Below are 15,364 nucleotides of genomic sequence, written 5' to 3'. Positions count from 1 at the left end.
GGTAAAGATGCACAATGCCCTTCCCTGCCCCCCTGTGCCTTTATGAGAAGCAGAGGAGACACTGGCTTCTACTAACTCAGTGTATTCTTTTCCACTCAAGTGGGCAGAGACAGTGGAGAGTGCTGGCAGTCCCAGATAACCGTGTGAGGGAGAAAGGGAGTGGGTCACCCTCCCCAGCTGCAGAGAGCTTTACTGTGGGACTGCAGGGGACACCAACAGGCAGAAGACAGCAACTCCAGCTCACCCAGACTCATAAGCCATTTCTCAGTCTGTCCCTCAGGAGGTGAAATGTTGGACTTTCCCTTGCTTTGACTTGGGGTACACTCAAAAATCATAATTTGACCTCCAGAAAGGAAGCCCCACAACTCCTTACTTGCACTCAGTAGCGCTTTATTCACTGAGCTGTCTCACAGAGCCCAGAAGGACTTCTTACATAGTAAACACCACGTGCCATCAACACGTCAGTGTCTGGCCCACATCAGAGCAGCTCTCGGGGTCCTGAGTGCACCAACAGCCCTTAAATGCCCTGACCAGCCTGACCTGGGACCTGCACCCACACAGCCGCTGCCCAAGGGCCCAGAAGCCCGGTTTCAGCTCAGGCTGAGCCATGCTGCAGGTTCACCCACCACCAGCCCTATCCTTGCTACACCCAACTTGCTGTCTGGATTGATCTTGGGCTCAGCTACTTCCCTTTGCATCTGCCCAGCAGTCACTGGACTGCCAGTGAAACCTGTCACTGTCACCAGCCCGGCCCCGCTCAGGCACTGTGGGACCGTGCTGTGGTCAGCAAGGGCACCGTCCTGCCTGTGCTGCAGTCACCCTCGGCTCCTGGCTTACCCTCCCTCATGGGACAGCCCTTATTCTCTCCTCCCGGAGAGTACCATACACACCACACTCGGTTTCCATTTGTTGGTCATCCTCCCTGGCTTGACGGACACTGAAGCACGATTAGGATAAGTATCACAGGATAGCCAAGGGGCTGGCATTAAAGGTGAATTTTGGAGGAAGGGGAAGTATCAGAACATCTTTTCCAGAGGCATTCAGCATCTTGCTTTTGACCCATGGAGGAGCTTAAGAAGCAGTACCTATGCTGGTATCAGAGCAGCTTTGGGGAACTAGGTCACTGGTTTTCCTGGTGATTAATTCCAGGATAAGATACCAACCTGGTTCAGGCAGAGTTGAAAATATCCTTGCTTACCAATGTAAGTGAACAGAAAAGGCACTTTTGCAAGCTAGCATCTTTCCTTTGAACAGAAATACTGCATCACAGAAACATACAATTTCCTGCTCGCAGAAAGGGCTGATGGGTAAATCCAATTATTCACACTTAGCAAGATTCTCAGCTATGCAGATTTTCATAGTTAACCTGAGGGTAAAAACAAAAACTTAAGTTTGCTACCCCTGGGTAAACAAGTTACCAAAAGCTTCTGCCATTTTCACTAAACGCAACATGGCAGGGAGCTTCTTTGCAGCCCCACAGCAAAACTAGAACTACAACAGAGCGCTCTCCTCGGGGTACACAGCAACCCTTGTGAGCGCTGCGGCCTCGCGTTACTCTGTGTTGGGAGCACAGGCTGGAGGCACTGGCAGAAAACTGGAGTCCAGTTTTGGGGCTGTTTTTATTTTTGGTCTTGAAGACTCTCCCCTCCTCTTTACACACCATCCTTTCAAACAAAGGAGAAAAAAAAAAATATTTTTCTTTCTTTTCTGTTCATAGGTAAAGGCAAAGAAATCCAGAGAGCTGATTTCTGCTAAAGGTAGACACCAATAATCAGGTGCACTGTATGAACTTTCAAAAGTTCTTGCGGGTTCTGCAGAGTGACACAGTGATGTGCAAAACTAACACAAGCCAGAAATGGGGTATATGGTCAACAGAGAAATTACATATGCGAGTTTCAAATCTGTTTGGGGTTTTTTTGTTTGTTTTTTTTTGTTTTGGGTTTGTTGTTTTTTGTTTTTTTTTTTCAAAATGGTATCAACTGTATAGGCACCTACGCAGTGGCTTCCTGTACTATATGCCACCAGAAAACCAAGATACTGTTTCTGGATATAGATCACTTTGTTTTGGGAGAGGTACTATTTTACACACAGCACTCTACTGTCTAAATAACCTACTGGCATTGTTTGTTTGTTTGTTTCAATTTTCAGAAAGCAGATATTGCCTTAAAAATCACTACACCACAAGGATCTATTGGAGATTCGGACTAAATGATCTGGATGTTTCCATGACTTAAAATGGACAAGAATATTCAAGCAAGTTGAATTGCTTTAAACATTTTGTTCATCAAAAAGTAAGATTTGGTGGTATGAAATCCACACTGAAATATTTTGCCTGTAAATAATTAAGGACATGTTTTTCTGCAACGTTTTCTAAAATGAAGTGTATTGAGATTTCATTTCAAAACAAAAATTGTACTTTGAAGTTTAGTTGGACTTTAATTTCAAAATTTAAAAAATACATTTCATTTGACACAATGATTCAGGTTATATTTCAAGAAGAAAAAAAAGTTATCTCAAAGTGAATCTTCCTTCCTCTTTTCCAATTCAGATAGGGTTATCCCCAAAAGTCAGTGAAGTCCACGCCTCTTAGCAAAGTACACGAGTGCTAACCTCACTACTTTTCCTGTGCTTGGCAGTAGCGTGCACACACAGAATCCAAAATCTACCTTTTAATTAGAATATCCCTCTGCTAAAAAAAAAATAAATGCATTTCTCTCATTAAATGTTAGGCCCATAACAATCTCAGCCACCACCTGGCTAGTAGCAAAGTTTTAGTTGCTTAGTCAAGTAAAGAGGCAACACCTTTAAAATCAATGAACCGGTCAATTTGCAGTGATTCATATCCTGCATAGCAAACACTGCTTTTCAAAAAGAAAAGCCATGGAGAAAGCCTTGTTCATTAAAAGAAAACAAACTATACTCCAAGTCTCAGGCAACATTGCTGTTTCCCAAGAGCTTTACCCAAAGTCTACTTACTCAAACCATTAGAATGACAGTCCCCTATTTCAACAGACCTCAGCTCAAACACTGTGTTCAGGTATTACATGTCATTACACACAATGGTTTCATGAGACGCCAGGGAGTTTTACTGTTCCTTGGTAAATCTGGACAATTTTTATCTACTCGCTAAAGTGTACACAGTAAAGTATACCGTTGATTCCCCACCCCCAAACTGTTGTCTCTGTAAACAGCCATGTAAAAGCTCTTGCAGTGTCACCACCTACATATTCTGGTTTTGGGGGATTTGTTTTTGGGGGGTAGGTTGTGCGGGTTTTCCCCCCCCAAAGGTAAAGAGGGGGCTTTGCTCACCAACACTGACCTCTCAGGCCTTTGGTGGTCATTCTGGTCCACATGCCTACAAAAGACACACTCATGTTCTGTGTGAAGACAATATGAGAGATAATAATAAAGGGCAAAAGTGGGCTGGCATGGGTGCCCTGGGAGTCCCACAGGTGGCCCAGGTGTCCAAGAGGGAAACGTGGAAGAAGACAAGAGATCCTGTATGTTCTCTCCATGAAGACACCTTTGGGGCTCTAACATCTGTCTGCATTGCTCCATTTCAACACTACATGCTTGCTCAAAGAACTGAAATTCAGTTTCCCCAAAGGATACTCAGCTCCGCAGATACTTGTACATAGTGTTGACCACATTCAAAAGGTCTTTAACATAATAAAGAAAATACATAAAACAATGCTCATCAATGAGCACAAGCCTTATGGGAACATAGGCCATTTGGAACTGTATCCAGACATTTAAATCATTGCGTTCTGGATGTGGTGAAATTAGCCCGGCCCTATCACGGGTTCGAACCTTCCCACAAGGTTCACAACACAGGAAAGGCTGGGACAAGGAACAACAAGAAGTGCAAAAAAGTAAAGTTTATCTGAAACTAATCAAGTATAAACCATTTGAGGAAGATTATGTCAACTCCCCGTATATGGCTTTTTTTATCAGAAAGGGTGAAGCACTATACTGTCAAATAACAGATGCGAGTTGCACATTGATTTGGATTTAAGATACATGTTCTTCAATTACTCTTCTCAGGTTCCTCAGAGAGACAATGGATAAGGATTCCCATCGTCAGAGGAATCTCTACTGAGGGCTCAGTTTATACATAGTCAGTGTATTCCACCTTCCATATGGTAACAGGATCAAGTGCTTTACTGTGAGCTTTTCTAACATAGCAATAAGATTCAAGTACTTCCTTGATTTTTTTTTTTTTTAAAAAATAAATCCAACAACTCACAGTACAAATAACACAAGATAAACTAGGGCAGGTGCATGAGGCAACTGAAATGGGAGGATGTGGAGACAGAATAAAAATATTCTTCAGAGGAGTGTTAAGCCAAAGGCAAAAAGAAAGAGGACAGAAAACACAAGGGGGGGGGGGGGGGGCAGTGTGGGGTGTGTCAAACTGGAGCAGTTTGGAAGAGGTCTGTATACAAAGGGGAGTGCCACAAACAAGAAAACAGAAAAACAGAAGAATTTTTGAGAACCCAAAAGATGTTCCCCTAGAGCCCTCTTGCCATCAAATCCAACATTAGAAGCTTTGGGTCCCAAAGGTTAAAACATGACTTGGGCACAGACCCCAGTGAGCTATAAATGCAGAGCCAACTCCAAAAGATCAGTGAGAACGGTGAAGGACCAGGAGCATCCACTATGAGGAAGACTGAGAGATAAGGCATATGCCACCACTGTTTTCTTATCAACCTCTTCGCAAACAACTTACGTGATTTAGGGTATTTGGTTATATTCAGAAATACAAAACCAGCCTGCTGTAATACAGGCAGAATACAGAATATTCCACAAGACTTTTCTATTGCTTCCTGCAGAATTCCAATGTGCTGGCCGGAACTCAAGATCCTGGAGGTTGACTCTTAATGCCACTCCTTGATCAGGTATTAGCTTTTCAGGTGCTCCCCTGATGCCAGCTTGACAATGTTTCCAGTGTCTGTCATAAACGAGCTCTCTCCAGTCGCACCTGTCAAAGGTTCATTTGTGTTGCAAGGCCACAGGGCGGTTCCAGTTCAGAGAAAATTTGCTGGAGTTGTTAGCCACATAGCAAAAAGCTGTGCTGATTGCGCCCCGATATAAAAAAAATGAAAAAGCTTCATGTCTGCATGCATGAATTTGTTCAAGTAGTTTGCCTTGAAATTTGAAAGGCAAAAACTTGTGGTACAATCAGCTCAGCGTCAATTACGCACTTTCATAACTGATGCCCAGCTCTTTGATAAAGAGCTGAATTTCTTCAGCTGGAGAGTCCAACAGACTCTCCATTCTCGCAATTTTGATGGGCAGCGTCCTGAAGTTTTCCAAAAACACAGACACAGGAAGAATGCCTCTCTATCTTCTGCAGGCATTATCCTTGCATGAAATGAAGCATAAAGGTTTTCACTGGACACATGCTTAAGGATGAGAACAAGAGTTACAGCAGGTTTTGCTCTGTCCCCTTAGGCCTCATACACAACAGCTGAGACACACTAGCTATAATCTCCTTAAAACTATTGCTGTTGATGCAGTTTCCTCTGACCAGGGAGGTCAGGGATATATTTTTGGCCAAGAACCTTAATGACCTAACAGCACTAGAGACAAACCTTTTTCAGCTATTCGTCTGCATTCTTTGTGCATGAGGACATGAAGGGGGGAAGCACTGAACTATGTAAAGCTATGAAGGAAAGAGAGACATTCCACGCTACAAAGCTATTCAAGTTAGCATCTAATTTATATTCTGGGATATAAACATAACTTCTCTCCCATATGCAATGAAGATTCCCATACATAATTTTTCAAGACCAACACTGCATAAACTTGCTTAGAGCCCCGTCACCCCACATCCTTTGAGAAGTATTAGAGGGTGACATATTTGACAGCTTTTTAGTATACTACCAATAAATGGATGAAGGTTAACATGTATTTCTCTTCCTCCTGTCCACTTCTTGTATCTGCCTTTTTCCACTCAAAAAGGAACCTTTGTTATTGCTTACACACGCACAGTTTACGCATGCAGAAAGACCAAGAAATCTGGCTTCAATCACTAACTGGTCCTTGTAGACAGCACTGGAATATGAATAAAGGTAATAAAAGTCAGCCAATGGAAAAGACATCCGAGGAGGCCATGGACTTGTTAGCGAACAGCACGGCATGGACAATGAAAGTAGGTATAGAGACAAAATGCAAGGAAAAGTAGATGAGGCAGAAGGGTGCTATGCCACCCAGATTCCTGCCAATGCCAATAAGAATGAGAGAGAGGGGTCTAGATAGCCAGCCAGGCCTGTCTCCAAGCTAAAATCCCCAATGTTCCCAAAAGGAAATAGGAGTGTGTTTCTCTGTTATTCATGCATACATTAGAAGCCTCTGGAGACCACTCTGCAAACTGGAACACTAAACCAAAATGTCAAGACAATAAATGGGGCATTGAATCCCTGCCGTTTGTTAGAGGAAGGCCTTTTCTGACTTGAAAGCAGTACCTTGTTTTCACTTCATAAACAGCAAAGCAATGCAGAGAAAGCGTTGCCTCTTAGAATGGCCTAAAAGAAGACAGAGTGGGGCAGCACAGCATTACTTGGCTGGATCAGTTACTTTCAAAAACTTCAACATGAAATCCATCCTGCCACAGGTATATCTTAGTATTTCCCTGCCATCTATTCTGTAGTGTCATAACAGGAACATTGTTAGAGATACTGATACAGTCATGCAAGAAATTTTATTTCCCTCCACTTTGATTTCTTAATCTACAAAATGGAGATACTGGCTAAAGTCATTCAAGGACATTACAACATTGACAATTTCATTCTTTGCTTTTATTTAATGTTTGAATGAAACCAAAAAATCTTGTGTTGCACAATAAGACAGTTATGCTGATACATCCATTTTCCCAAAAAAAGCAGTTGCTGGGTTTGTTTCTGTTTCAATTAGGCCTCTAGCCCACTCTGGCTCCTTAGGAAGCTCTCCTAGCATCAACTTAATTTCACAAAGTGCTCAGCACCATCAAAATAGCTTACTTTAATCATGCTTCATTTAATCAAAAACTTTCAATAAGCTCTAGTAATGGCTCCGATCAGCTTTGCAAAGCACATTGGAAAACTGCAATGAAAAGCACTGTATTGGAGATTGGTGTTATCATTTCCACAAACATGACCTGACACATACAAGAAACATCTTTGTGCCTTCGTTGACTCAAACGCTGCTCCAAGTCATATGATATTCCTCAAGGAAGAACTTCAAAGCATTTAACAATTAATAACCTTGCAACACCTTTGAAAAATAAATAGTGAAAAGTGGGCACTCACACAAATTGCTTCATCTACTGCTGAAATACAGCAGTCTCTGGAGCGAAGCATAATACTCATTTAACAGTACAAAGCCACAGAAGTATAGAGGGCACGAAGGAGAAAATATTATTGTATCCATTTAGAGCAAGGGGGGAAGTTTGTGAAAGCAAAAGTGCAGTTAACCAAACCAGAATTTAAATAGCACCCCGTGCTTGATGCCAAATTGGTCAGAAATATCCCATGTTTCCAAATTTGGTAATCTTCCAAGGAGGAGTCAAAAGCAACAAGTCTCTGTAGGGGTTGGTAGGGGTAGAAAGGAGGTTTTTTCCTGGTTTGATTTACTGGCTAACTTAATCTGTACTGTTTATGATTGTTTAATAGTGTTGGTGGGCTGAGCTTGTGTTATCTTTAGATGACACTTTAATGTTGCAGGGCAATCATTATTACGTTCTTGTGGGCTCAGAGTGCCTAGAACAATTGTTTAAATCTAAGAGATGTAATAACTTCTCAGGCAGACAGGCACAAGCATTAAGTCACTTCAATTCTAGCACCTGATCCACATCTCATTTGAAAAAGTCTCCAACAGGGCTGTGCCCTCAGCTCCTTGCCCGACCACTGATACATGTCTTCTCTGTTCAGGGGACAGATGCCATACGCTGACTCACAGAACCAAACGTGCTCTTGGGAGGTCTCCTACCCACATGGCGAGCCTTTCCCAGTACTGTTTAGCTCATGAGAAACTGTTTAGCCAGAAAGTCTTAGAGGACCTTGCAAAAACTAGTTTCGCATCACACGCTTTGCTTTGCCAAACCCACTAGTCCTAATTCTAAGGCAGATTCCACACTGCTTCCAATCCTGCTGAAAAATTTACATTCTTCTTTAAGTAAGGGTAAAACACTATCATACTGGCATTTTTTTCACCCTTTTACAGTCAGTAGAGTAATAAATACTCTGAGTAGCAGGGGAGCGGGATGCAGACTATTTTTCTTAATCAGTCTTTCAAGCATCATTGCAGAAAAGACTGAGATTCAGCCTGACAGTAAGGAAGAGCACTGTAGGTGACCATCGCAAATTCCAACCAGCAGCATGCTCCTCACAGTGCAGCAATCCCCCAGTTGCCTTCTAGACAAATGGAGCAGAAAACCAATGTATTAAAGGCGCTGGTTTTCTTACAACTGCGCTCCCAGGTGGACAACAACGGGGTATCACTCAGCCTTAGAGAAGGATACATAACCCTGATCTTGGTAAGTATCAGCCATGGAAAAATGTATGTTTGTTCCTGCTTTTCAATTCACTTGCTCTTGCTACTAAGCATAGTACAGAAAATAATCAATGGATCAGGTTTCCAAATGGGAAACAAAACCACTGGAAAGATCTAATGTCATTTTCACCTTGTCGGGAGGTTTTTTCCATTACTTCACTATCCTCTTGTAAGAAACACAGTATCATGCTCTTTGTATGCACTTTAACGCACTTGCACTTTGCTGAGATAACTCAAGTATTCATATAGTTCAAAGTTTAAACTTCTATTTCCCCTATTTTGAACAACATCCTTTGCAAAATATAAAAGGCAGAGACATTTTCAGGATTTTTTTTCTGTCTCACAAAAAAAAAAAAACAGATGGGGTTTCAGTCCCAAATATGCAATTGGCATTTGGCCTGGTGTAAAGACATGCCCAAACCACCTGAGGATGGAGCAGCTGTGGGGCCAGGGGGCAGGTCACAAACTGCCTAAACCAAGGAGACTTTTCAGAAGTGATTCCCTCAGGCCAGAGAACAGCTCTGAGGAAAACAATCGGCAAGTATACTAAAATCATCTCTATTCGGTCTGATGATACACAAGTTGAAACCACTTTTTGTCCCTTTAGTGTTCCTTCTTTCCCCATCTAAGTCAGAAATTGCCACCCAGCCTGGCCTTTTGTCTAAACTGTCTCCCACCATCAGCTTACAAGGAAAGGAGTTTCCAGAGTAGCAACAAATCTAGTATGGTACTGAAAGAAACTTTTGGTAAACATGAAGTGCTGTCATGAAAGATCAGCCAACTCAGCTCATGATCCAAGCTCTGTGGTAATGTGTACATGAGTGTAGAAAAGAACAAGAAAAATTACTGGGGAAGGAAAAGAGAGCAGCTCACTTAGCCAGCCTGCATCCCTTACACAACAGAGAGGACAGGAGAAAAACTTACAGCTGTGGTACTGAGCATGAGTAAGAAGACATTGTGGGAACCAAAGCACAGTTGAGGATGTAAATAAGGCTCCTGTTACCTGCTTATTCTCCTCTTTCTGTATTTTATCCACATAGCTAAAAAAAATTGAACGAAGTGCAATCCACTTACACTGTACAAAAATGTATTTTGGAAAAGTTGCAGCAAGACTGAAGTCGCGCTAGCAATTCAAGGCAGCATACATAAAAAACTAACAGAGTTCCTACAGAATCCAATAGACTGCAAAAGAAATTAAGTTATTTGAAAGGTTTTTCAGAGAAAGTGTTATCTAAAACCCCATTTAACCTGAAAACTTTAGAGCCCAGTAAATGTGCAAGAGAGACCTATACACCATTTCTTGTTAGGTGGCTGCCAAACAGTTTTGTTACACATTTAATGAAGCAATAAAATAAGGTATTTATGTAGCATGTTTAACTGTAAACATATTTGTACTATTTTGTTTAAATGAAAGCATAACCTGCTAGATGTTACAATTACTGGACAATGGGAAATGTGATGAGAAAAAGGAAAGTCAGAACTTCTGCTGCATCACAAAAAATAACATAACAGTGCCCTTGCACAGTCCTGCTTTAATAGGCCTATAAAACCTATATGCTTTGAGCCTCTAACAAGAGTGCCCAGCTGGCAGTCAGTGAATTTTCAGGTGTCTCAGAGGGTCTACTTCAAGGGAGTAGTCTTTACTCTTTGCTGGGTTATACATCGTTGCTATTCCTTCCCTTCAGGGCTTCAGCTCATATTTGGCGAAGGAGAATAGCTGCAGCTCCTTCCAATGTCAACACCTTTTCTTTGCTTGGCTAGAGGTGTCAGTGCAGAACAAACACGAGGTACTGCCTTCCTAAGTTCAGAGCTCCCCGAGTCACGTGCACTTTTCAGCCTCAAACTTTACAGTAAAACTGCCGTCAGCCTTCAGAGTGCAGTTTCAGCCCATCACATCTTTTCCAGGTTAGGAAAGAAATGCAACAAACTGCAAAGGTACATGTCATAACAAATAGTTTAATACAAACATCTAGTAACTTTTGCTTCTTTAATGTGCAGATCTCAGCAACATGTGGAGAGATATCAGTTATCCCTTTACAGATGCGCAGAGAAACTGAAGCTGCAGGTAATGGAATGACTTACAGGATCTCTGAGCGAGTGAACAACGAAGCAGGGAAGAGGACAAGAGATTTGCAAGCTAGTATGTCTTTACCTGGATTTACATCTTTCTACAGATATTGTACTTAATAATAGTTGCTTCTGAAAAAGAAATCATTCTCTTTTGGAGAAAGATGAACACGCTCTTCTTTATGGGTGATTATTCCCAGAGTGGATAAAAATCGAAGGGATAAGAGTACCAAAATACTGACATTACAGAGCAAAGCTGTTTTCTTCTGAGCTTGAGAACAAAAGTAAAACAATTTTACCCCAAAATATCTGCTTTAAGAAAGAGGTACTTTTCTGCTTCAGTAAAGATATATACAGACACGTGTAAGTATCTTTAATACAAGGAAAGCATTGAAACAGTAAGTTGCTGACTTTTGCTTGCAATACTTGATCACATTCCTAACGCGAAGATCCTGAGTTCCCTCTAAGAAGAGCATGTGGATGTTTTATTGTTAAGCAATTAGGCCAAAGCCACACTGAGGATTTTTGTATCTGGTTCAAACTGACTTTAATGGAAAATGAGCATCTAACTCTCATAAATGACTTAGAAAGTCTCAGCAGGGTTGTACAAAAACCCAGGGAATGTTTTATTCTATTTGAATCTAGCCTGCTTAAGGCTTTGTAGAGAGCTGAGAACCCATAAATAAAGATAGGAAACCACAAAGGCAGAAAGGGTCTTTGTCTCCTCCGCTCCCTGGTCAAAATGAAGTTTAGGGATAACTGAAACATCTGTTGTGCTAACTTGTGTATCAAAGCTAACCTCTGTTTACATCAATAAAAAGGGGTTTACAGCTAATTTAATCAGCATACCGTCATGGTTTAACCCCAGCCGGCAACTAAGCACCACACAGCCGCTCGCTCACTCCCCCCACTAGTGGGATTGGGGAGAGAATCGGAAGAGTAAAAGCGAGAAAACTCATGGGTTGAGATAAAGACAGTCTAATAGGTAAAGCAAAAGCTGCGTGCACAAGCAAAGCAAAACAAGGAATTCATTCACTACTTCCCATCGGCAGGCAGGTGTTCAGCCATCTCCAGGAAAGCAGGGCTTCATCATGCGTAATGGTTACTTGGGAAGACAAACGCCATCACTCTGAACGTCCCCCCTTCCTTCAGCTTTATATGCTGAGCATGACATCATATGGTATGGAATAGCCCTTTGGTCAGTTGGGGTCAGCTGTCCCAGCCGTGTCCCTTCCCAGCTTCTTGGGCACCCCCAGCCTGCTTGCTGGCAGGGTGGTGTGAGAAGCAGAAAAGGCCTTTACTCTGTGCAAGCACTGCTCAGCAATCATGAAAACATCCCTGTATTCAGCCCAAATCCAAAACATAGCCCCATACTAGCTACTGTGAAGAAAATTAACTCTATCCCAGCCAAACCCACCACAAATGCTGATTGGGATATTTGTGAAATTATAAGGATAAATTATGATCTTTTGAATAGTTATGATAAATATACTCTACGTAAGATTTAAAACTGGGCTGCACATTGATGTACAAGAACGTATCTTTGTCTCTTGGCACAGATTTGTAACAAGGGGGGGGAGGTACACACAGGACAGTAGATACAGAGAACTGCCACTTTGTAACCAGAAATAATGGCTATGACTAAGTCTCAAAAACAAAACATAAGTAGATACAGAACTCATGCTTTTCAAGAAAAAAAAAAATGCATTAACATCATATCTCTATATATACATTAGTCCATTAACAAATATTTGAGATTAAGTAGTTAAGAAACATGATATTAAAAGCCTAAACTATCCTGCTAGTCTCACCACCTAATCATACAAATTTTGGAATTAAGTAACTTCACTGGAAGTCACCTTCTAGTTGAAAAAAAAGCCTTCTGAAGCACTGAAGGCCAGCAGCAGTGTCATCGTCTCAAAAGCACTACTCTGGGTATTTATTTACAGTTCAAGATGGAAGAAAATATTTTGCCCCAAAATATATTTCTGATTTTCCTAAGACTTAAACTGAAAATGGAGAGAAAAGGTTTTATCTGATCCCAGAATTACTGAATCTTCTCATCTGTATTGATGCCTCCCTCATCTACCAAAGTTATATGCAGTCTTTCATTCATTCACATTTTAAGTGCTTTTGGATTTACAAACGAAAGATGCTACACTGCTGCAAATCTCATCATCTTTCTGCCATTGTCTGAATTCAGCTCCTGTTTTGTCATTTGCCCTACTCCAGAGACCACTAATCCTAATTTGCTTCAGAAGCCCTCATCCTTCAGATTTTTAAAATCTGCATGATAAAGCCTAGAGATGAAAGTAACATATCTCCATAAGCCCCAGGTGTAGGATTCTTGCATCCCAGTTTTAGAAGTTACGAGGTAAGTCCCTTTGTTGTGTATTGAGGAAAAAAAAAAAAAAAAAAAAAAATCTCATTTATGTCAATGAGTCTTGTATCAAAAAGTCTCTCACTGACTATCCAATATTTAGGGTCATGCTAAGCCTCCATGAAATACTTGTTTTCAAAACAGCTGACATGTACTTGCCTTTTATTCTATTCTTTACCTAACTAAGAGGGGAAGGGGAAAAAAGAGCTGGACTCAGAAACAATTTGAAAAGTCACAGCCAGAAATAAAGTGCCAGGTGAGGGAGAGTTGAGTAGACACTGCCTGTATGCTGGGATAATTCACCTGGTCCAATCACGCTGCTTTGTGTGGTCTCCGCCCCAGCTAACCTTCTGACTACATGTTTGTCTGGGCTGGACAAGCATATGTGGTTGCCAGCCTGTTCTGCTCGAAAGCATATGGGAAAGGGAAAAGGAAGTTTTGGTCCAAGACAAAGCACTAAGCTATCCAGAGCTGGATTTCTGCTGGTTTATCCGTTATCCATGGGCTCATGAATATGCATGTTCCTAGGGCAAAATTCATTACCTATTTTAATTTTTCACATGAATATGCCACTGAATTTAATTATTCTGCTTCCAGAGCATACCTTCAGCCCAGTAGCTCAGATACACTTCTACAGGGCAAAAAGCTCTACTATCTCTCCAAACTTAAGAACAGGCCGGATTCTTTCTTCTATCACATCAGTCTATCCACAGTAGTTCTGGGTCAACACTAGTATGCCAAAAACTACAGTCTGGTTCATCTCATACTCTCCATGCATAATTATGCTCTCTGCTAAAAATAATGAGAATGAATTGAACCATTAATCTTCAAAAAGAGAAGTTGGTTTCACCCAGTGCAGAAAGTAAATTCTCCTTTCTTACAGGCTGTGCTTTTATGCTAGGTATTAACCTCTTTGGTTTTTCTGTTGCCAGAAATATCACAGTATACAACGATCCACCCAATTGAAAAGATAAGACAATCATTTCCCTTCAGCCATATATCCTGGAGTGTCCCCCCGCCAGGCACAATCTCATGGAGGTGGATGGATAAATAAACAATGTATTTTTCTCATAACTTTTTACCCTCCACTGTTATTTTCTCTCTGAAGCATGTGCTTGCCACCGAAAACTTCATGGCTCTCTTATTGTTTCACTTGGAAGACATCATCTTAGCTGCACATTCATCAACTTCTTTGTTAGTTTCTCCAACTCGGAGCTAACTGTCTTGCAGGGAGAGAACTGAACAGCAAACAAAGCCAGAATTAAAGCTGAAGCTCAATCAAATCTTATGTGATGCTGGTTTTAGGGTGCAAAGTACAATCTGACATCTCCCTCGGTGTTCCACTAAATAAAAACTTGAACATCAGAAAAAATGGCCAAGCAGAGGAACATGTCACCAGATGACTTCTTACAGCTCAAGCAGCTGCTATCAGGGAATGTCTATGACAGACAAGAAGCCCCGATGTTCACAGGCGAATGAAGAATCTCTCTGTCACCTTTTATCCCCTTTGTAGGGTCTAATGAACCCCAAGCCACAGGTGAAGTGGTACCCACAAAATCTAGATCTCACATCCATATACAGCCTGGACACAGCAGCAGCACAACTAGAGGGTATGACACATACAGTTTACTAAAGCCCAGCTGCTGGGTTTGGAGTGGTTCAAGAGAGAGGCTCAAAGGCTAAAAGGAGAAAGAAGAAAAGAAACACACTAAGAAAAGCCAAAGAGAAAAGAATGACAAATGTTTTCCTGGGAGCCAACAGGCAAGTCTCCTCAAAGCACAGGGGTTTAGATAAAGCTTTACTTACATGCAAAATGGCAGGAGTATGAAGGCCCTTGCCTCTCTTGAATTTATTTTTTCTAGGGAGTTACCTGTGTTGTCCAAATTATGTAGCCACAGAAAAAGCAAAGCAGGCCAATGAAGATTATCCTCAACTCACCTCAGCACTGCATGAGAAGGTAGCTGTGCCACCTGGCAATATCCCCCTTCACTTCCCAGGCCTGACAACATCTCTGCAGAGAAAGACCAGTTCCTCTGCTGGCTGCAACAAAAGCCTCAGAGAGTCCCACTCAAGGTGTTGGTTCAGAGGATAATAAAGCACTGAGCCAATCAACAAGAAACCCCTCAGCACCAATCCCTGGCACTGGGGAGGGCAGAGCTTAAGCACAACACCTGTGAAAGCGGGGAGGGAGGCTTAGAAGATATCCTGAGGTCTGTTAATACCAAAACCAGACAATCAAGGTTGTGCCATTAAAGCTCAGGAGTACCCATGAGTGTCACATGGGCTTTCAGACAAGGCAGGTGCTGAGTGGGAGACAGCGTGAGCTCCTGGTGCTTGTCCTTGGCTTTCCTTGCATGGAAGAGTTTTTTAAACTTTACAATTAAA

At 41.7% G+C, this 15,364-nt stretch overlaps 1 protein-coding gene across 5 annotated transcripts in view; it reads right to left on the bottom strand.

Annotated features, from left to right (window-relative positions):
• DENND2B (DENN domain containing 2B) overlaps nucleotides 1-15,364 on the bottom strand; it is a 184,190-nt gene that overhangs the window by 162,274 nt on the left and 6,552 nt on the right. The window contains exon 1 of one of the 5 annotated variants that reach the window (XM_087745571.1): nucleotides 14,918-15,033. The exons of 3 other annotated variants lie outside the window; for them this stretch is intronic. The gene's annotated coding sequence lies outside the window, so the exon portion shown is untranslated. Of the gene's footprint in view, nucleotides 1-14,917; nucleotides 15,034-15,364 lie in introns of those variants that run through there. One more of the 5 variants, XM_087745574.1, reaches the window with a different exon arrangement.

Source organism: Nipponia nippon, unplaced genomic scaffold (assembly GCF_047370975.1).
Source record: "Nipponia nippon isolate SJK-2023a ecotype South Korea unplaced genomic scaffold, ASM4737097v1 scaffold_10, whole genome shotgun sequence".
NCBI lineage: Eukaryota > Metazoa > Chordata > Aves > Pelecaniformes > Threskiornithidae > Nipponia > Nipponia nippon.
Note: the sequence above shows the minus strand (reverse complement) of the source record. Positions and strands in the feature narration are given on the sequence as shown.